Source organism: Petaurus breviceps, unplaced genomic scaffold (assembly GCF_028583685.1).
Source record: "Petaurus breviceps papuanus isolate PSGF00001 unplaced genomic scaffold, PetGlider_PUasm1.0 67, whole genome shotgun sequence".
In the NCBI taxonomy this organism is placed as follows: Eukaryota; Metazoa; Chordata; class Mammalia; order Diprotodontia; family Petauridae; genus Petaurus; species Petaurus breviceps.
Genome location: NW_027186446.1, coordinates 3,971,183 through 3,994,872, shown reverse-complemented (window position 1 = coordinate 3,994,872; position 23,690 = coordinate 3,971,183). Strand labels below are relative to the sequence as shown.

Below are 23,690 nucleotides of genomic sequence, written 5' to 3'. Positions count from 1 at the left end.
CTATGTTTGGAGCCTGGCATCAGATGTGAGATTGGTACTCCATCATTGTGTTCTGTACATACCTTCTTGATTTGAACAAGATATATTTAGGAAGTAGGCAAATTAGGAACTGAAAGAGAATTCAAAGATCAAGGCAAGTGCCTGGTCAACATCTCCAAATATGATGGAGTTAAAAATCTATTATTTCTGCAGGGCACTTAGATAGTAGACAAGGTTCCAAAGGATAATACCTGTCTTATAAAATTTTTTTAAAAATTGAATTAAATTTCCAAAATTGGAATTCCAAAATTCCATTGACTAGATTATTTTTTATCCATTGTTCATTTCTGCTAGATTTTGAGTTACAAATTTTCTCCCCATTTTTCCCCTACCCACCACCCCAAAACAGCAATCCTACTGAATATTTCCTCCTCCAATCTGCTCTCTCCCACATCTTCTCCCATACCCCCTCCAACTTTCCAGTAGTGCATGGTAGATCTCTATGCCCCAGTGCCTTTATATCTTATTTCCCATTTACATGTAAAATAATATTGAAAATAGTATATATATATATATATATATAACAAACATTTTATTTTGAAACTTTGAACTCCAGATTCATTTCCTTCCTGCCTTGTTACCCACCTTTACTGGGAAGATAAGCAATTCAATACAGGTTGTACATGTGTAGCTATGCAAAACATTTCCATAGTAGATATATTGTGATAGACTAACTATATTTCCCTCTCTCCTATCCCACCTCCCACTTGGTCTATTCTCTACTTTGATCCTGTCCCTTTTCAAAGTGATTGCTTCCAACTTCCCTCTCCCCTAGCCTGCCCTCCCTTCCATCATCCCCTATCTTATAACATTCCCCCCTACTCTCCTGCAGGGTGAGATACTATATTTAGTGCATATGTCATTCCCTCTGTAAGACAAATTCAATGAGAATAAGGTTGACCCATTCCCTTTTGACTTCCTGTTCTTCCTTTCCATTGCACCATTTTCCCTTACCTCTTCTATATGAGATAGTTTACCCCAATCTGTCTCTCCCCATCTTTTCTCATTGTATTCCTCTCTCACCTCTTAATTTCACCTTTTAAGTATCATCCTTTCCCATTAAACTGGTTCTGTGCCCTCTATCTACATATATCTGTACACATGTATACACATATTCACATATGTATTCATATGCCCATATACCCTCTTATATAGACATATATATGTATATGTGTGTACATATATAATATATTATATATATACATACAGATTTCTATTCCCTCCAATTGTTCTCATACTGAGAAAAGTTCCAAAAGTTACAATTATCATTTTTTCGTGTAGGAATGTAAATAGTTCAACTTTGATAAGTTCCTTATGATTTCTTTTCCCTGTTTGCTTCTCATGCTTCTCTTGCTTCTAGTATCCCAATGTCAAATTTTCTATTCAATTATGGTTTTTTCATCAAGAATGCTGAAAAGTCCTCTATTCCACTGAATGACCATATTTCCCCCTGAAACATGATACTCAGTTTTGCTGGGTAGGTGATTATTGGTTTCAATCCCAGCTCCTATAACCTTGGGAATATCATATTCCAAGCCCTTCGATCCCTCGGTGTAGAAGCTGCCAGATCCTGTGTTATCCTGATTGTGTTTCCACAGTATTCAAATTGTTTCTTCCTGGCTGCTTGTAATATTTTCTCCTTGATCTGGGAACTCCAGAACCTGGCTATAATATTCCTAGGAGTTTTCTTTTGGGGATCCTTTTCAGGAGGTGATCGGTGGATTCTTTCAAACTCTATTTTGCCCTCTGGTTCTAAAATATCAGGGCAGTTTTCCTTGAGAATTTCTTGGAGGATGATTTCTAGGCTCTTTCTTTGATCATGGCTTTCAGGTAGTCCAATAATTTTTAAGTTATATCTCCTGGATCTATTTTCCAGGTCAGTTTTTCCAATGAGATTTTTCACATTGCCTTATATTCTTTCATTTGTTTGGATCTGTTTAACAGCATCTTGATTTCTCATAAAGTCATTAGATTCCATTTGCTCCAAACTAATTCTGAAAGAATGATTCTCCTCAGTTAGCTTTTGAGGTTCTTTTTCCATCTGGCAAATTCAGCTTTTTAAGGCATTCTTCTCCTCATTGCCTTTTTGAGCCTCTTTTGCCATTTGAGTTAGTCTCACTTTGTCTTTAGCATCTGTGTTGATAATTCTGGAAACTGCCACAGCTGCTGGTAATCTGAAGTCCCTCCAGCTAGCAACTAGTCAGGCCCTCCCTGGGGCTTAAACCTCCAGCTTGTGGGGCTGGGGTCTGCTCCCTGAGTGCTGTGCTGGCTGCTCCCTGCGGGCCTGCCGCGCTATCCTCAGTGGGAGGTTAGCTTCTCTGTGTCATTTTGTGGGTTCTGTAGTTCCAAAGTTTGTTCAGAGTCTGCTTTTACATGAATTGGAGGTGGTGGGAGCCAGAGCCCAGGGGAAGCCCTGTTTCTACTCCACAATCCTAACTCTGCCCACCATTGGCTTGACTATTGCTAAGACTGTCATTGCTGTTGCTGGTTATTTTGAGAATGTCTATTATCACTTCGTGGTGCCTTCAAGGCATAAACAAACTTATATTGTGAAGGTAGGAATAATTTACTGCTGGAAGAAGATGAAGCTTGCAAAGCTTTTATTAAAGGGTGCCTGACCCATGAGTCATGGTTAATATTTTTGTTCTCATCTATATGATGAAATCAAGAAATTCAATTCACATATGTGATTTCTATGTGTTTTTCATTGTTTTCTATGAACTGACATTTTTAGGTAATGTTTCCAAGAGTCATGATGGATTCTTGTTCAACTCCTTTGATCAATGGCAACCAGTATCTAATTGTTGAAAACAGGAAGCGGTGAAGTTCATCTGATCAATTTTCTTCATGCTTTCCCTTGATGATGGGAATCAATGGTTAATATATTTTTAAAATTTCCGACACTTCTATTAAATAACAAAATTTAAAATTTAAGAAAATATGAAGTAAAAAAATAGCTAATGATAGTATGGAGCCACCACAATTAGTAAGACATTACAAATTTAGCTTTTGTTGTGTCACCTATAGAAACTCTCATATCTGTGTGCTTTGAAATTTGCAAATAGAATTTTCTGATCTATTAAAAAGCTTCCCAAATAAAGAGTTTCAGTGAATTTTGAATTCATTTGATTAAAAGAAAATACATGCTCTTCCAATTAGTTGGCAAGATCCACTAACTGACATCAGGGAAGATGGGATTTTATTAGTCAAATTTCAACAAAAGCCTTTGCATAATGGGTAGGTGGGATTGAAAAATGAGTATCATGATTTAGTAAGTATGAGAGCAATGCAATTCCTCCCCCATTCAGATCTTTGTATCTTTGTGAGTGAGCTTTTTCAGCTATGACACCTATTAATGCCAAGTATCAAAATCAACTGACTTCAACATTACATTGCCTTCACAAAGTCTTAAGACAAGTTTTTTAATGAAGTTTATTATTATTATTATTATTATTATTATTATTATTATTATTATTATATTTTAATGAGAGCAGTACAGACTTTTGTATCAGAATTTTTTTTTCAGCTATAAAATCTAATGTAGCCAAATAATAGAAATAAACTGAACTTAGCACCAGGTCTTAGAATCTCTCTATATAATACTTTACTAAAAGCAAAATAAGTTTTTGCCATTAGTAAATAAAATAATGTTAATTTCATAGTTACCCATTCTTTTTTTACATTTCAATTTTGTGTATATTTTATAATGTACATAATAGTATAATAATAAACATATAGGGATAAGGGTCAGAGCTTTATTTCATTGAAAAAGAGGACTTCCAGATAAAAGTACTCCCTCTACCAGTCTGGGTCATCATCTTGTCTACAACATATAGACTTAGAGAGTTGCCTAAAGCAAAGGTACTTTATACTTGGCACTTGACCTGTTGGCCTTATTACTGTACCAACACTCCCATGGAAGTCCTGAACCAGATGAAAATGTAACTGGGAAATATTTAACAAAATAAAAAAAATACAATATATCATTTATCATGTAAAAATGTGGTTTTCTAAGTCACTGAGCCAAACTGATAAAAACTGAAAACAAAAAACCAATGATGTGTAATTGTGATGATCAGTCATGACACCTGTAGTGCCAGTGCAATATTTACAGCACTGACCATGACTATAAATATTCCCATATAGTGCTCGATCACAAAATATAAGAGATTCTCCACACAGAGAACAGAAGCAAAACATTTATGTAGATACCAGAAAACTGAATCCCAAACCAGTAAGCCAATTCCTTCAAAGTAGCAAAGAAGCTAATAAACCATAACAACACAGAGAGCCATACCATCCTTTAGCCTTCTCACAAACCAATATAAGATCAATATTTACTCACAAACCTCTCTATCTCCTTTCCTGAGCTCTTCTCTCTCCCACTCTCTCTACCTCTGACTCCCAGCTTCCTGTGGTTCTGCTCCACCCATTAGCAAACTCTTCCCATCACAGGCTCTATGTGACTACATTCACCTTATTAGGAGGCAGAGTTTACTTTCAAAGAAGGGAAGATCTTCAAATTCCCCCCTAAGCCTATCAAGGGGCAGGGAAGATCTTCAAATTCCCATTCACATTACAGCCCTAGAGAAGAATAAATGAGAAAGGCCCCATTGTACAGGGGATGGGGGTTTGTTGTGGGGGGGGGGAGAAGGGGTGATAGACACTTAGAGCAATGGTGAAAACACTGGACTTTGACTCAAAGAAGGTTCAAATTCTCCCCTCCCACTATGACTATTTGTGCGACTGTGGGCAAGTCTGAACCTCTGTAAGTTTCTATTTCCTCATCTATAAAATGGGGACAAGTGCTCCTGCCTGATATGGTTGTTGTGAGGATTAAATGCATTATTAATATAGATAAAATACTTTTTCAAATATTAACGTTTTTTTATTCTATTTTTTCTATTGATCACAAAAATAGACTTCTGATTTGGGCAAAGGTTATACAGGAATTGGTCAGTAGTAATAGGCAAAATATAGCATCAATAAAACATTTAAAAATATGGATGAGAGTAGTTCAGAAAAATGTAGTCAAGAAAGATAATTTTGTTATTATCAACTTGAACTTGACATACACTTCAAAAAACTACCAAATGTAAACCTGCAGTTGTTCTTTTTCTGTTCTATTTACTTTTAAAGCTCTAATTTTGATGTTCTATGAGCTTATGAGTGAATATGGTCCCGGAGTCATTTATGGTTGCAATAATATGGTAAACAACTCCGACTAATTCATGTACCAAAGTTTTGGAGATAAATTGACAAAAATTTGTTGTGCCTATTTATTATTAGGATTTTTTTTGGTCTTTTTGGAGGTGGGAAGGCAGGGCAATTGGAGTTAAGTGACTTGCCCAAGGTCACAGAGCTAGTAAGTGTGTAGAGTGTCTCAGGCCAGATTTGAACTCTGGTCCTCCTGACTTCAGGGCCAGTGCTCTATTCAATGCGCTACTTAGCTGCCCCTATTATTAGGATTCATAAGAGGCCAAGTGGCTCAATGGGGGAAGGAGAATAAGCACTTACATTGCATCTACTACGTGTCAGTCTCTGTGCTAAATGCTTTAGACAAATATTATCTCATCTGATCCTTACAACAATTCTATCAGGTCAGTGCTATAATCATCCTCCTTTGACAGTTTTGGAAACTAAGACAAACAGAACTTGTGTCTTTCCCAGGATCACACAGCTAGTAAGTATCTAAGGCTAGATTTGAATTCAGGTCTTCATGATATCAGGTCCACCACTGTCTCCACTGAATCAGCAGTTGTCACATTGTTGTTATTTGACTATTTCAGTAGTGTGCAACTCTTCATGACCCCACTTTGGGTTTTCTTGGCAAAAATACTGGAGTAGTTTGCTATTTCTTTTACCAGCTCATTGTACAGATGAGGAAACTGAGGTGAACAGGGTTAATTGACTTGTCCAGGTTAGCACAGCTAGTAAGTGTTGGGAACTACATTTGAACTCAGGAAGATAAGTCTTTCTGACTCGAGGCTTGGTGCTCTGTCCACTGTACTAGATGCCCAGTTGCCTCATAGAACAGAAGAGCATTGGGTCTGGAGTCAGAAAATATAGGTTCAAATCCTGTTTCTGTCACTACCCTTGTGACCTCATTTCCTCTGTCTGGGCCTCAGTTGCCTCATCTATACAAAATGGGGAATTGGACTGGATAATTTCTGAAAGCCCTTCCAACATGATCTTGTAATGTCCAGAAATGCTTTCTGTGTTTGCTGAAGAAGGACATTCATCTTCCTAAGATAAGAGACCCTGTCTACACATCTAAGGACTACAGCATAATTGAAGAAGCCAGGATAAACTTGGGGGAGGATTTCCCCGAGGTTGGTGAGCAATAGTAATTGTGAACCCTACTAAGATTAAAGTCAGATTCTAAGAAAATCCCTCTATCAGTGTCTTCTGGGAACCAGATGAAGTTCAGCCTTTCATATGGGCAGATGTGCTACATGCTATTGATTGGAAGAGAAGGAAGACGGTGGAAAAGATGAGAAATGTTTCACTCTATATTTCTGGTAGCTTCCCCTTTCGGGACCGGAGGAAATGAAGTCGGCTTGTTTCTTTCTAATGAAATCTTTATAATCCCTCAAAGGAGGGCTGACCCATGTAGGTTATTGCTTATGAAAAGGTTCAAAGTTGAGTCTTTTTGGCCAATTATTTTACTCTGTACTCTGTTAAATTATCTTTGATTTGAATGATATGTGATTTCTTTTCTGTGGCTACTCCCTCAACCAATGGGGAACTCTGCCCTTCTCTGTTTCCTTAGACTGGTAAACAGTCTGTGGTAACTGAGCGCCTGCCATAGATCTTAGACCTTCTATATAAAAGCTTCTCTTCTTACTAAATCACGTAAGCTGCCCATATGCTCACATACCAGGTGAATCTTTGAGTGTCTAATGTGTTTCTTGACCTTATCTTAAGATCATGTTAAAAATAATGATTGCTATACCATTTCTATAGTTCTTCAAAATTTACAAAGCTTTTCTCATAGCAATTTTGTGAGGTAGAAAGGAAAAAACAAACTGTTCACATTTTTCATGAGGAAAAGAGATTAGGTGACTTCTTTAGTCACACAGGTTATGAGCACCAGAAGTGTGAGCTCAACCAAGATTTTCAGACTACAGAGGCCAAATACTTTCTACTACATTCCACTGACAAGCCACTAGGTTTTATGTTTTCCACAAAGTCTATATTCCAGTACCAGCACTGATATTTACAACCTATGTGAAAAATCTTTGGGACTCAGTTTCCTCTTCTGGAAATGGGAAGCTCAGGTTTGATGATATTTTCCAGCTCTAAATCCTATGGTGTTAATTACTTGGGAAGCTTTCCTCTGTTTTTACATGTATGTCTATACTTTCTGATTTTAGGCCAGACCAAAAGGTTCAGAATGAGACAAGATGCAGCCTTTGTGTTTGTGTGTATGTTTGTTTGACTAGACAGAATAATCCCTACTATGTTGTCTAGGGGCCTCTCAGGTGACCCCAGGGAGGTATGGAGTCTGTCCCATTGGAGTTCCTGAATTCAGGCAGAATTTCAGGAGTAATGAATGCATTCACAAGGGAACCTACTGTTTCATGATCATGACCACCCCTTTGTCTGTGTGTTGCGGATCCCCTCCCGTGAGCCCCCTTTGGGTCCCCTGTTTCAACCTCTCTCTGGCTTGGATACCTCTGTGACTTTTATTTTTTTTGGTCTTGAATACTTTTCTCATTTTCTTCGTTCCTTTCATTCCCCTGTTGTTAGTAGCAGCTCGAAATATACAGGGTTAAGCATTAATTAAACTTGTACTGAGTTTTTCCGCATAATAGTTCCTTCATGATTGTTTAGTGAATGAGTGAAGGAGCGAATGGCCCTTTTAAGGAAATTCAGCTGATACAAGGTTCTGGTGACTAAGAATTGTATCCAGGGCCCTATATAAGGAGAGGAGAGAAGCTCAGGAGCTATATTTGAGGACCCTGAATAATAGAGGCTTAAAAAGCAGCCTCCAATAACTGTACATCTCTACTTAGGAATCAGAATGACTGTTGGGTGGCCTGGTACCTGCCAGAATTCCCTACTGTATAAGTGTTTAAGAAAGACTTCTTTTTGTAATTAGGCACATATATATACAAAGTTATGGCTAGAGAAAGGATTAAGAGTTACAAATGAATGAGAAGATCAGATTCCCAGAGATGAGGGAAAAAGAAAGTGCTAAAGTTACAGAATAAAGTACTGAGTGTATATGTGTATGTGTATGTATATGTGCATGTGTGTATGCATACACACATGTATATGTGTATGAGTATTTGTATGTGCGTGAGTGTATGTATATATATGCATGTATGTGGATGTATGTATATATAAATGTTAGAATGTGTATATGCATGCATACATATATAGATACTATCTATTCAAATGAACATAATAAAAGGCATGTTTACCATGCTACACCCACATATTTACTATGCTATACATATACTTTTTTAGATATATGTGTATATGCCTTATATAAATGTATATGACATGGGGCAGCTAGATGACACAGTGAATCGAGCACTGGTCCTAAAGTCAGGAGGATCTGAGTTCAAATCCAGTCTCAGATACTTCTCAGACACTTGATACTTAACTAGCTGTGTGACCTTGGGTTAATCACTTAACCTCAACTACCCTGCCTTCCCCAATGCAAAAAGGCAATCAATCAGTCAATCAGTAAATGTATATGACATAGTATATCATTATATATGCCAATGAGAAGGGGATCCCCATATACATATTATGTATATGCCTTATATATTTATGCTATCTGTATGTGTGTGATTGTGTACGTATATATTCTTTCCTCCTACCTTGTCTCTCTCATTGGTTATCTCTTTTCCTTCTTTGTTCTTCCTTTCTTTGCATTTCAACAGGATATACTCAGACTCAGAAGAGAGGTGGTTTTTTAGTCTGCCTCAGAGATTCATCAGACATTAACAACATTAGTAGGGTAACTCACTTAAATTCTCTGAGTTTAAGTGAAGCCAATTCAAAAAACATATTAGACACTCACTTTATGTTAGGTACTAGCAAAGTAATGGCATGGTGGCATGAGAAAGGCCTGGATTTGAATCCTGTTTCTGACAAAGGTCTTGGCACATAGTAAGCACTTTAAATGCTTGTTGCCTTCATACTGACAATAGAACTGTGGACAAGTTACTTCACCTCTCAGTGTTCTAAGGAAGTTTTGAAGACTCTACATTGTTGTTGATAATCCACATTAAGAGCAGACTAATAAAACAGGATCCCTTTTCTCATAGAGTTTAGATTCTAGTATAGGGTAGACACCATATATGCGAATAGTTATAATACAAATTGGATCACATGTGTGAGAGAAATGCAATGTTCTGAGACAAAAAACTTTACTCCTAGAGACTGTATTCCAACAAGTCGGTCCTTTTTAGGTCTGGTTAGAAGGTTGGAACAACCAGAAATGGAATGAATTCCACATGACATTTTGAGAAAAAAAAATGCAGGTCCTTCTCATTCCCTTCGCTTCCCTCAAATCCAAACCTTGACTCTAAGGTCCATTTTGTGACCTAGGATAGGCCACACACCCTTTGTGGTACTCAGGTTCCTTATCTCTAAAATGAAGGATAGTAATAGATCATTTCTAAAACATTTTTCCACCTGGGATATTCTATGATTCCCAAGTGTCTTTTGTATCTGATTCTCTACTATACCAAAATTCTGAGGTACCATAAAACTTTCAAATTTTTTTGGTTCTGTGACAGTAATCTTTTCTAACTGGATATATGATGACTCTCAATTGTCAAAACTTGGGGTCCAACAACTTTCTCACACCTGCCAAGGTGATGCATGAAAGTAGCATTGCCTTTGGTTGTCCATGGAAGGCTATCTCAACCAGAGAGAAAGGATGGGCCCCGTGTCCGTCATTAAGAGAGGGTAATCATATGTGAAAGCTAAGCTTTCTTTCAAATTTGTGTTCTTTGTCAGACTTTGTGCACCAAGGGGTACATGTGAACACTGAATGTCATTCTCTGTAAGCATTTGCACAGGTCACTCAAGGGTCCCCCAGACTCCTCCTAACACAGAGCATCTTTCATTATTTCCAGCAGCACAAAAGGAATCAGGGACAGTATTAAATATAATTACCATGCACCAGGCTAATAAATAGCATTTTTATCCTCTATGCTTTTATAGAGGCAAGGAAACCTCGGTGTGGCCTTTTAGGTCATATAATCCCTCCCTTTTTCTTTTTATCTTTCCAGCCTGAGCAGATGGAGACCAGGGCTCTCAAATTACCATTCTTCCTTTCTGACTTAGAGCTCCTTCCAAGGTTAATGTAGACTTTTCTTTTTAATCAATGTTCCCATGTCCACTGATTCTCTCCCTACCCCAACCCCCTGCCATCTCTTTTCCCAGAGTTTGTGATTCTGGGGGGCCTTAAACCACATGAGACCTACATTTCTTTTTTTTTTTTTTGAGTAAATTCCCTGACATACAAGTGAAAATGCATATTCTGATGACTTCTTCCTTTGCCTACTGCTAACCCCCAAACACAGGAAAGTCCTCTTTCTTACTTCATCTTTCTCAGACAACCTTGCCTGGACATCTATCTCCTTTTCACTTATCCTCTAAGTCATTTGTATATTAGTTATCTATATATTCTTCCTTTCACCAAATCATAATGGAAATTTATGGAGAGAGGAGTTTGTATTATATTTATATTGGTCCCCTCAGTGCCTAACACAGGCCCTTGTATAAAAGTTGGTAGAATTAAATCATTCCACTTTACTAGCATAATGTCCAGAGTCTACATTTCTGTATGGCCTTAGAGTTTACAATTGACTTCTCTCCAATATTCTAAGGGAAGCAATGAAAGTATCCCTGACTCCTTTTTACTAAGGAACAAAGTATGGCTTAGAGAGGTTAAATTATTTCATACTTAATAACTGGTGCAACTAGATCTTGAATTGAGGCAGGATTCCAGACTTCAAATACATTTTAATCTTCCCCTCCACTATTCCGCAATGACTTCCATTTCTCACCAGGAACCAGGCTTCTATGCCACTCCCTTCAGTCTCCTCATGATGGCCCCACTCTCACAACATCTTTACCCCATCAACAAACTGGAAAGTTGGATTCCAGTCCTGGTTATAGGTCAGGAGTCTTCGATCTTGCCAGGAATGAGTATCCTGCACCAATGATACAGTTTCTTTTCTCTCCACTATGCTTTCTTGCAGGTATCCTTTCTCTCCCCCTTCCCCTTCCCCTTCCTCACCCCTTTAATTGTTTTCTTCTCATATTAGAATGTAAGCTCTTTGATAACAGGGAGTTCCTTGTTTGCTTGCATTTGTGTTGCTATCATTTAGCACAATGCCTGGCAACACTTAATAAATTCTTTATCTATCTCTCTGTCTCTATCTCTATCTGTGTTTTTATCTGTCTCTGTCTTTATCTGTGTCTCTATCTCTGTTTCTGTCTGTCTCTCTGTCTCCATCTCTCTTCCCTCTGAGTATCATTTTCCTCATGATATTTTGCAATTCATCTCCTGTCTTTGTGCCTTTGCATTGACCAGATCTCACAGATCTGGAATGCATTCCCTCCTTACCTCCAATTTCTAGAGCCCTTTCCTTCCTTTGAGACTCAGCTCAAGTACCATCTTCTGCATGAAGTCATCTTTGCTCCTCCCCCAACTATCAATGCTTTCCCTGAAAAAACAACTTTTTATTTAATTATATATATATATATATGTGTGTGTGTGTGTGTGTGTGTGTGTATAGCGCATGATAATATTGTATGTATATAATATATACTTGAATTTACATTTGTTCACTTTACTTTAATGCTGCTTATATTTATGTATGTACTTGTTATTTCTTCTATTAGAAAATAACCTCTCTGAATGCATGAGGTATTTTTTCCTTCTTTGAACTTGCAACTACAGGGTATACCAACATACTAGGTGTTTAATTTAATTAACTTATTGATTGTTTTTTGAGCATATGAAGGGCTGTTTGTTATATGGAAGAGGGAATAATGTAAGTAAAGAATAGGTATGAGAATTGCAAAGAAGTACATTTAAGATTAAGGTAAGGACAACTTCCTAACAATTAGAGCTGTCCAAAAGTAGAACTGGCTGCCTTAGGGGAAAGTTTTTCCTCTTCACAGGATACCTTTAGGCAAAAGTTGGATGATCATTTTGGGGGTCAGTTCTAGAGAAGATTCTACTTTAGGTTTGAGCTGAACTAGATGGCCTCTGAGTTCCCTTCCAACTCTGAGATTCTGTAACTGAAATGAAACAGAAATGAGAGCTGTTATTATCCCAGGACTTGCCTGTAGTCACAAAGCCAATTAGTGTCAGAGCCAGAATGCAAACCCAGATCCCTTATTTCAAGCTTAGTGTTCTTTTTATTAGCACACAAACCTTAGAATTCTAGTGAACACTTGCCTTGGGTCATTCAAATAAAAAAAAAATACTGAACTTATTTATCTTAACAGGGCCAAGTAGGAACAATGAATCATGAAATACCAAGTGAAGGCTCTTCCTACTCAGCAAGTTTTAGTATACATAGCCCACAGATTCAATCCAACATGGATTATTAAGCTCTTCTTGTTTCCAAAGTATTTATCTACTACTTCCTTATAAAACCAAAGATAAATTAGGCATAGTTCATGCCATCATAGAATTTACACCAGTTCAGAAGATGTTAGGTATGCAAATTATTGAATTACAAGTTTTTCTTAATATGCTAAATAGAAAGGTAGAATTAAGGTACTGAAACTAGAGGAGGGAGAGAACATTCCTTACCAGGAAGATCCAGGAAAGACTTTATGGAAGAGGTGGTAGGTGATCTAGGCCATGGAAGATAAGAATAATGTCAAAAGGCAGAAGTAAGAGAGAATATAGTCTAGGTATGCCAAGAAGGAAAATCTCCACAGGATCTTTTAACAAGACACTAGTGACAAAAACTTATTAGAAGAAAGTAGTAATTGGAAGACTTTTTGGTTGATATCAAGACTTTGCAGCAGTGCTAATGTAGGCCATGGATCAGAGACAAGCTCCCTGGTAAGTCATTCTCCCAGATTCAAACAAAATAGGTCTGAGGACAATGTAGATGGACTAAAGGGAAAATGGTGATTGGGCCAGTCAGGAATTATTTTAGGGAGTCATTCTGAAAAATGTGGAATAAGTCACATATAACAAGAAGAAAGGAACATCGAGAGTTAAGGTTTCCAGAAGATGAGTAGAGTCAAGGCAAAACAAGTAGCTAGATGCTACGGTGATAGCTGAGCCCCGACCTACTTTCAAACTTAAAGCAGAGTTGCTCATTAATTGGAGAGATGTTAGGTGTAGGTATTTACATTTTTGCTTCACCTCCATTACCATAGCTGTGTGGATAAATGACTCAGAACACCAAGAAACCTAGAACCAAGAAAGAATGAAGACAGATTCAAACTATGTCTATGCCTCTCAGAAAAAGTGATCCAGTCTATGTGCCAAACAATTTATTTTGTTATCATGACAAGGGGTTAAATTGAATTGAGAATGGGGATGAGTATGGTTGGCCTCAGCACGAAACAAACTAAGAATATTGACTCAAAAGAAGCTTTGAAGATTATTCCCTCATTACTGCCCCAACCCTTGCCTGCAGTGGGCTGCTCAGTGTCCAGCACTTAGTATGATTCAGAGACGTGAATAGGAAATGACCAGGCCATGAGGGTCATTCAAGGAAGAACTCCATTTATTGATTCTTAGGACAAGCTTTTAATAGAGCAATGAGACAAAAGAAGACTCAAGTATTTTCATCATTATCTTAGCCTCTCATATCCTGGAAGTAGCATGCAATAGATAATTTGATAAGGATTTGTTATCTAGGAGACTAAAGTCTTAGGGTAAGACCTTTGATCTAGGCCTCAGGTGTCTGCTAATGCAGCCACAGTCATAAACAGATACAATTGAGAGCAAACTTCAAAGCCAAAGCTGCAATCCTCAAAAGACATCATGATTAGAGCTGACCACCCAAAGATACCTGAGTGCTGAATCAAATATTTTAGCTCTTAGTAACTAAAATCTTGGGGTATAGTCTATTGATCTCAGAAGCCAAGTAACATCCTGATAAGTGAAACCCATAACCAAGAACTCAGGAGCTAACTTAACAAAAAGTCGCATCTCAAAGAGACTCTTGTTTTAAAGTTCACTATCATTGGGTAATTATCTGAGTCCTGGATCAGGCCTCTTTGACTCCCAACACTTGCCAAAATTGGGAGGTAATGTAGCAAGGTTCTAAAATTTGATTCCTGGTGTTCTGAGATTAGTGTCTCATGATGTGAGGGTTATTATATAACAGAAGAATAAAAAGACCTTGGAAAGAAATTTTAGCTCATAGAATTATGGTTAGTGCTTGAATATAAAACCAACTTGAATTCCCTTTTCCAGTGACCCACAAAGAAAAGGGGACTTAATTAAATCATATAGCACCCCATCACAAAAACAACAACTCATATTTGTATAGAGATAGTTATGTGGAAAAATGGCTAGAACAGAGGGCCTGAAGTAAGCAAGACCTGAATTCAAAACCAGTCTCAGACATTTAACCTAACCTCTCTGTCTTTAACCTCTGTCTGCCTTCATTTTCTCAACAGCAAAATATGGATAATAATAATACTTACTTCCCAGGGTTATTGTGTTGATTAAATGAGATAATATTTGTAATGTGCACAGTGCCTGGCACATAGAAGGTACTTAAATTCTTTTCCCCCTTCACTTTGCATATGGATAATGAGAACAAAAAAATTAAAAATCTATGAGGTAAAATGAGGTTGAAAAAAAAGAAAAGAATATTGTTTGGGATGGATTGGACAATAACAAACAGCAGTGAGACATTTCAAGTATGAAAATATTATTTTGTTTTATTTTTCTTTGCCAAGTGGAGAGACCTTTGGTATGGAAAGGGTAGAATAAAAGGATTTGGCAAGGAACTGAAACAATAGATAGAAGGAGAAAATAAAAGTGCAGGTACTCAATGAGTTCAGCTTCCCAGGATGAATTGAGTTCCATCTTAGTCTCTAGAATGCACTGGGAAATGTAATTGTTTAAGGACTGCGAGTGATTCAGAAAGACTATAGGGATAGAGAAGTTCAACAGCCCTGAAGCTATTCTCTTCTCCCTAAAAAAGAAAAAATGCATACTATGGGCAATTGAGCTTGCCTTTGGTTCCTTGCAAAACCCTAGAACGCATTATTTAGAAAAAAAAATGTTTTTTGGGACTCAGAGAAGTAAAACCATTGTGGATTAATCAAGGACAAATCATGTCAAACTTACCCCATTTCCTCTTTTGACAGGGTTTCCAGACTGGTAGATCAAGGCATTTTGTAAACATAGCAAATTTAGATTTCAGCAAAGCATTTGACAGAATCTCTCATATATTCTTTGTAGAAACATGTAGAGTGAGATGGACTAAATGGTACCAAAATTAGGTGAATTCAGAAAAGGTTCAGTGATCAAGTCATAGCTGAAGTATTTATTTTTAGTTTTGGATATCACAATCCCAAAAGGACATAGATAAAGTCTACATAAACTGGAAAGCATCCAGAAGAGGGCAACTGTAATACTTAGAAGATTGCAAACAATGTCATCTAAAGATTAGTTGGAAAAATTACCAAATGTTTAGCTTAACAAAGAGAATACCTGAGGAAAACCAGTAAGTCTTAAAGTATTTTAAGGACTATTACATAAAGAAGGCATAAGGCTTGTTCTGCTTTATGTCAGAGAACAGAACTAGAGGAAGGAAGATTTAGGTTTGATAAAGAGAAAATTTACCTATAATTCGAGATTTCAGAAACTTGAATGAAGTCCCTGAAGGCTCTAGGTTCCTCACTTTAAGTAAAGTATCTTTATATTGGAGGGGAGATTCTTAGTTGGATAATGGTTGCACTAGTTTCTGATCTCTTCTAACACTTAGATTCTACAAAGTCAAGTTAAGCATTTATTAAACATCTTTTATGTGCCAGGCACTGTGCTAAATTCTGGGTAGACAATAAAAGCACTCTGGCCCCAAATCCCTACCCTCCAGGAGTGTGTTATTGGAATATCAATATTAATCAGAATATCAATAAATCACAATTGGAATTGTGATATCCAAAACTCAAAATAATACTTCAGGTAACACTTGATCATTCAACATTTTCTGAATTCACCTAATTTTGGTACCATCCAGTCCATCTCATTCTACATGTTTCTACAAAGAATACATGAGAGACTTTGTCAAATGCTTTGCTGAAATCTAACGGGTGGGGGTGGTGGAAACTATATACAAAAAGGTTTGAGCACAATAAATTGGAGATAACTGCAGTTAGAAATCATTCACTTTAAGGGGGGGGGTCAAGAAAGGCTTCTCATAAAAGGTGTGAACATTCATGTAGCACTGGCTCTTCCTAGGCCAAGACTATCCTTTTCTATTACAAGGGTTTACCTAATCAGTAGCATCCGATCTGCCCAGGCTAGATTAATACCAGTAGATTTGAAAAGTAGTGTTTCTCAATGTAAATGATCCTGGATGCTCACTGTTCAGGAATATTCTAGTTTATCCCAGGGTGATATGAGGTTAAAATGCAATTATTTAGAGGCAAAAGGTCCTTAGAAGCCATCTAGTCTAACCCTTTTCATTTTTATAGAAGAGGAAACTGATCTATAGAGACATTAATTGATTTCCCCAAGTTGACATTACTGTAGATGTCCAACACAAGATTTGAACCCAGAGTCTTAGAATCAATCCAGAATCAGGGATTTTTCTATTGCATTATGAATCCTGCTTCAACTATGAAGTTGATTAGTTTCCCTCTAAGGTACCTTATAGCTTTGATCAAAGAAATACAGATCTTCAGTGACTATAAATTACAGAACATTTGATGTTCTCTGATAAATTGTCTCACTTCACAGGTCACATGTGTACTGAGTTTCTCTTTTCCTGTATTTACCTTCTGAACCTTTTTGGTTGAAGCTAATGAGAAAGCCACACCCTGTGCTGCTAAACCATTTCCTGTTTGGATAAAGACTGCATCTCTAACTAAATCTGAGAATTGATTGTAGTAAAACGCCAACCAAGATAGAAGCAATATATTTCTGGAGACTGACCATCATTGGATTGTGATCCATAAGAAGTAGAAAAGCTCAAAGTTGGAAGAGTCTTCAGAGACTATCTAAGACAAGTCATATAATCCATTCATAAATAGCAGTTTGCATTTCTACAGCATCCCTGAGAAATTATCACCCAGTTTTTTTCTTAGGAGCCCACTATCTACCAAAATAACCCATCTCACTTTTGGACATCTCTGTTAGAGAGTTTACTCTTATTTTGAGCCAAAATGTGTTTCTTCAACTTGCAACTATTGCTCCTCATTCTACTCTGAAAACTAGTAGATTTCTTTTCCCTATGAGAGCCCTTCAAATACTTGAATAAAACTTCAATTGAAAAATTCAATCCAACAAATGTTTATTAGGTCTTGGAAAATAACGAGCGTTATTGTTGCTTTGATAGAAAACTGCCTGAAATTCAGTTTGTAATTTGGGATGTTAAGGGAAGAAACTATCCCCTCCTACTGTAATTCTGATAGTTGAGGTAAGATTGAGCTCCCCTCATTCCTCTCTACTCTTCCCTCCACTCATATTCCCTCTCCTTCTGCCTACCCTGGCTTCCCTGCATGCCATAACATGGCCAATATCATGCTACACTTTATTTTGTCCTATCATGTGCTCAGACATTAGAAACAAGTTCTTTCCACCATGGCAACAGAGTCTGTTTATGTGTATGGGATAGATGTAAATCAGGCATTTTTATTTTGGAGACTGCCTGTAACAGGGCCCCAAAACTGCCCCCATTGGCTAATACAGACTCTCCTTTGGTAAATTAAAATATGCTGGCTCTTGAGAGCATATGGTACTCAGATGTTGGCTTTGCGTTCTATCAAATTCATGGTTAGGTTTACTGGGCCAGTACTGTGAGATCAAATCTGAGGTGTCATACAAAGAAAAACAAAAAAAAGGAGGGAGAAAGAAGGGGAGAAGAGGGTATAGAAGAAAAGAAGAGAGGGCAAAAGAGGAGGAGAAGAGAGGACAGAAGAAGAGAGGAGAGGAGAGCAGAGCAGAGGAGAGTGTTAGGAAGGGAAAGGAAGGACGTCTGGAAGGGACCTTAAAGATCATCAAGTCTACAATGATCTCTATATTAGAGATGAAAAACTGAGTCTCAAGGAGATTAAGATTAAGTGGTTTACTCAAGGTCAAAATGAATAGTAAATAGGACTTGATCACCATATCCCCTGCTTTTTTCCCCCATTTTATGGTACCTCTCTATGATATCACCCTCATTCTGAAAAATTCCTGATGGAAATCCAACATATTCTGCTTAGAGATACAGTCATAAAAATCAAAGAATTATATTAATTGCTATGAAAGATCTCTTTTAAGTTCATAATCTTAGGTGAACTATTCTTGTAAAATCTCTATATACCCTGCTAAAATTTCCAGTCTGCTAGTGAAATTAAAGTGGTCCTTCAGTGAAAACAAACAAACAAAAAAAGACATTGCTAATGAAGGAAGAAAGCACTACAGGTCTATGTTCCTATGTCCTGGATCCAAACTCCAGATAATGGCTTTAAGAAAATAATGAATTAGAAGTAACTTTTGTAGCATTATTTCATTTTTATAACTGGGTAGTTACAATTTTCTATTACAAAGAAAGCATTGATAATTATCAACACTAACTTAATTTTTAAAATTATTGCCTGGAATAGAATTTCAGAGCTAGAAGGAATCATAGAATCATAAGGTTTTGGAATGCCCAAGTTTGAAAAAAATCTTAGAATTACTGAATCATTAAAGGTCAAACCTAGAAGGGAACAAAGAATCAAAACGAGATAATATCACAGCTAGATGGGATCTTGGAATCACAGAAAAGAATGAGAGAGCTACAAAGGGAAATAAAACAGAAAGATCTGAAAAGGAGTTTAACGTCCTCAAGTTGTAGTATGGCAGAGCTGAAAAGAGTCTTCTGATTACAGGACACAGAATGTGAACTGTGTAAGCAGTCTAAGCATCTTCGAACATAGAATGGGGCACCTGCAATGGACCTTTGAAACATATTATTTTAGAATTAGCAATGAACTTAAAGATTATCTAACCTAACTCCCTTTAAATACAACACCTTTTAAAGTAGATTCAATTAATTCTAGCAATAAAATATTATTTTTTCTCTAAATGAAAATAATATAAGAAGCTGAAAATGTCCTTAGCTCAATAATTTTTTGACAGGAGAAAAGGATAATACTTTGAGTCGAGATGATGGAAAGAAGGGGCTGATAAAAGGCAGGTGTTGTAAAGAATCACTAGTTGGATTGGGTGTTTTGACTGTGGAGAATCTGGGTAGAGACAAGCATATGGTCCTGAGGAAGCTTCCATGCATAAACCATAGTTAAAGCCTGGGAAGGCATAAGTAGGGTCAGACTGTAGACATAAAAGTTAGCTGAGGATAGCTTCCACGTGTGTATAAGTAGCCAGAGGATATAAGTAAAGTGTGTAAGACCAGAAGGAAAGTTATAAGCAGGTATAGGCCGTGAAGAAGGTACCAGAGGATCTTTTCTATCTGACTCATAGTCAATTTAAGCAAAGGTGGTCTGCTGCTTTGGATAGCTCCCTTAATGAGAAGCTGCTCTGACAGTACATCTGAAGCCTTCCATGCTGAGAGCCATGGTGATACAGTAGAGCCTGAACAGATAAACACAGAGTGCCCCAAATGAAATAGTGGTGGACTAGGAGGTGGTGGAGTGGGCACAATTAGAAACTGGTTACAGGCATTTTGCTTTTTCCCTGCTTGTTACAAGCATGTATAGTCGGGAACAACAAATTTCCATATTTACTCTGTACAAATTAAAAAAAAAAAACGTTTTTCATTTCCAGAATGAAAGGAAGAGCCACATCTCCTGATCTAACTGAAAGTTTACATAGAGTTTCCATGTACTTTAAGTATTTGGCAGATTGATAAATTTTTCTTCATTGCATGATTCAAAAATGGATAATGAATATCTCCTCAGTTTGTCTTCCTTTATTTCTACAATATGCTTTGTAATTTTATGTATATAATTAACTAATGTATCTTGGTAGCTTGACTGCTAAATTCTTTATATATTTTGTAGCAGTTTGGAATAAGAGTTCTTTTTCTATTTCATAGATTATGTTATTCCTATATAGAAATATTGTCAGTATATATAGAGTTAGTTTTAGTTTATCTATTTTACTTAAGCAAACAATTTTCTTTTTCTACATTTTCTAAGGTTTTCTAAATAAAGTTCAATCTCATATTCAAATAAGAATTTTAAAAACTGCTGTTTTTTAGGCTTACAAGACCTTTCTCTTGTCATATTATTAGTAGTAGTATTTGTAGTACTATCTAAAATAATTGTATTGAAAGGATATATCGTAGCTTTACCTTTGTATTGACTATGAAATCTTTCAGTGCTTCTAATTTGACAATAATGTTAGTGCTTGTTTGTAAATGCATACATCTTAGAATTTCAAAAAGGGCCTTTCTATACCTAGGCTTTTTAAGGTTCTTTCCATCTCTGCCGCTCTCTCTAGTATAAATGAATGTTTTATTTTTAAGAACGTTTTTCTTCATCTATATATTTATACACATGGTTTTGGGTGTTTTCTTGTTTGTTTAATTAAGTGTGCTCATTATTTTCCTAATATCAAACCATTTAATTTCATCACTGATATAAATCCAACTTCGTCATAATGGATTTGTTTTTCAATTTCTGTCTTGCTAAATTGCTTAGTCTATTTGCTAGGAATTATTAAATCTTGTGCATCAACATCCAACAAGTAGATATTAGATATTTAGGAAGACCTAAATTTAAGTCCTACCTTTGCAGATAAAGGCTGTGCAATGTTGAGCAAGTTACTTAACTTAAGATACTTAAGTGTAAGTATCTCAGACTTTAAAAGTCAGAGAATGTGATGATCTCTATTCATAGAAGTTACTGATAGTTTTTTTTTTTTGGTTTTGCCTTGGTGTAGGGTTTATTTTTTTTTCTTTAATAATTTTAATTGCTTTCTCACTTAATCTTTTCTTTTTATATTTTGTTAGTTTATGTTTTCAGGAATATAAATTTTCATCCGAGTGACTTTGCTACATTTCCACAAATGAGTTAATAGGTTTTTTCTCTTTTATTAAGATATATTTATTCCTGTTTTACAATTACTAATTACTTCTATGATTTGTTCTTTAAATCACTCATTATTCAAATTATGTTTTAGTCTCAATTGATATTTGTATCCCTTGTGTTTCCTAATTGTCACTTTTTATAATTGAATTATAGTTTGCAAAATTTTTATTAAATATTTCTCCTTTTTGCCATTTATCTGCGATTCTTTTGCTGTAGTAATAATCTGTTTTAAAAGATATCATGTGATCTTTAAAAACAATACACACATATATCATTGATGTATATCTATCTATATCTGTATATAGGCAGATAGATAAATCTATAGATCAATAGATTGATATGGAAATAAAGGTAGATACAGATATAAATTCACATATTCACAAATATTCTTTAAAAGTCTCATTCAGAAATTATTATTATTATCATTATTATTATTTTGGCGGGGAGGCAGAGCCAGGAGTGGGGAGAGTTCCCGGGCGGCCTCCTCCGCCGCCTTGGGCTTGGCAGCATCAATGCTGTGGGGCGCGGCGCCCTTGGTCCCTCCCCAGCATTCACCGGTCCATGCTGTCATCCGTGGGGGAGAAGCTCGCCTGCAGCAGCTTTTCGCAAAACTCCAGCTCCTGCTGGTACTCTTCATGCTGTTGTAGCAGCTGACACCGATGTCGAAGGAGTTCCTCGAACCCCAGTTCAGGCTCCCGGCATTCCCGGATCCCTCGGGGAAAATCTGTCACCACCCCGCAAAGTGCCCCCAGCACATGCTCGCGGAAGGGGCTGTGCTTTGTGCGGCACAGGGCCACCAGCTGCTGGACCATTCCCATGGTGCACAGGGTGCCTTTGTGCTCAAGGTGGCCCACCAGCCGGTTCTGCAGAAGGAAGGCCGACTTCACCTTCAGCTTCACCACATCCCTCTGCATTGCCCGCATCAGCACAGTAAAGCCGTCAAGGCGAAGGAACTGGCGCAGGCCAGCTTCTTGTTCCCGGACCAGGCAAGAAATGGCATAGAGGGCCTTCACTCGCACTGTGTCGCAGGGGTCTCAATCAAGCAGGTGAAGGAGCTTTCGTAGGGCACCCAGGCCCAGCACCTGCTCCTGGATGGCTGCCACATTCTGGCTGCATGTACCAATAAGGGCAGCCGCTTGCCACCGCAAGCCCTCTGCCCCTGCCTCCAGGTAGCGGCCCACTAGGAGGTGTATCCCGGACAGCTGGTAGAAATCTCCACGGGCCTCACGACCCACGCCTCCGCCCGCCCCCACCCGCAATGGGCGCCGCCATCATTGCCGGAAATGCGTCCCAGAGATTATTTTTGACAAAGGAAAGGGGGAAGAATTGTTCCAAAAGCCTTTTAAAGTAATGTCTTTGCATGTCATGTTTCAGTTCCTGATGTTTATCACTCATGTTTGTGGTCCAGAGGTATTATTTTTTTTTACTACAAAATTCATTTCTAGATGGTGTGAAAATAGACATTCTAGATCTAGGAATAAAAGTCTTTAGTCATCTTCATGCCCCTCTCCTTATTAATGATAGCTTCTACCTCAGGTCCTTTCATTTCATATCTTCTTTTTTCATTGCCTTATACTTTTTTTTTTTAAATAACAATGCAAATACTTTAATTTAAAGCAGCTTTTATCAATGATAATTAGTTTTACATTTATAGGATAATTGATTTTGTAGTGTGTCCCAATATTCTCTTCTTTGGAATATCATCTTAAATTTTATTCTTTAATTTCTCATATAAAATATTCCTAGGAAATTTGATTTGCTGCTCCTTAATTAATGAAGCCTTCTCATTTGGCTGCTTGAAACATATATTTGACATTGAAAATCTGGAATTTAATCACTACATGCACTGATGTTTTAAACCTGAAGTTTCTTTCTGTCAGATACATGTGGAATCTAGTGTACTTTGTCTCCTAGGGGCCATCTCCAATCATCCTAATTTATATCTTGCCATTGGACCCAGATTGCTCCAGAGGAAAAAATAAGTCTGGTGAGCTTATACAGCCTTCCCTCACTTAAATTCAATCTACTAACAAGTCATGGCCTCATCTTTCTAATGTCATGGTGCTCTTTGTTGATGAATAACAATCAATACCTTTGTCTCCTATTTTCTTTGGGCATACTTTTCTGATATTATTTACTACAAGAGAACTAGTATTTATCCTTAACTTATCTTTGCATATCTTGTTTTCAAGTTCAATTCCAGACTTCACTTTATGTTGAGATTTGTGGTTTTCCATTGTTTTTCTTGTTGTTCAATTATTTTTAGTCATATTCAACTCTTTGGGACCCCATTTGGGGTCTTCTTTACAAATGTATTGGAATGTTCTGCCATTTCCTTCTCCAATTCATTTGACAGATGAAGAAACTGAGACAAACAGGGTTGTGTGACTTGTCTAGGCTAAGCATCTGAGGCTAGATTTGTATTCAAGGAGATGAATCTT

General features: G+C 37.2%; 1 pseudogene; it reads right to left on the bottom strand.

The window, feature by feature from the left end:
• Positions 1–21,800: 21,800 nt before the first annotated feature.
• On the bottom strand, positions 21,801–23,486 carry LOC138173936 (hsp70-binding protein 1 pseudogene; annotated as a pseudogene).
• Positions 23,487–23,690: the final 204 nt, after the last annotated feature.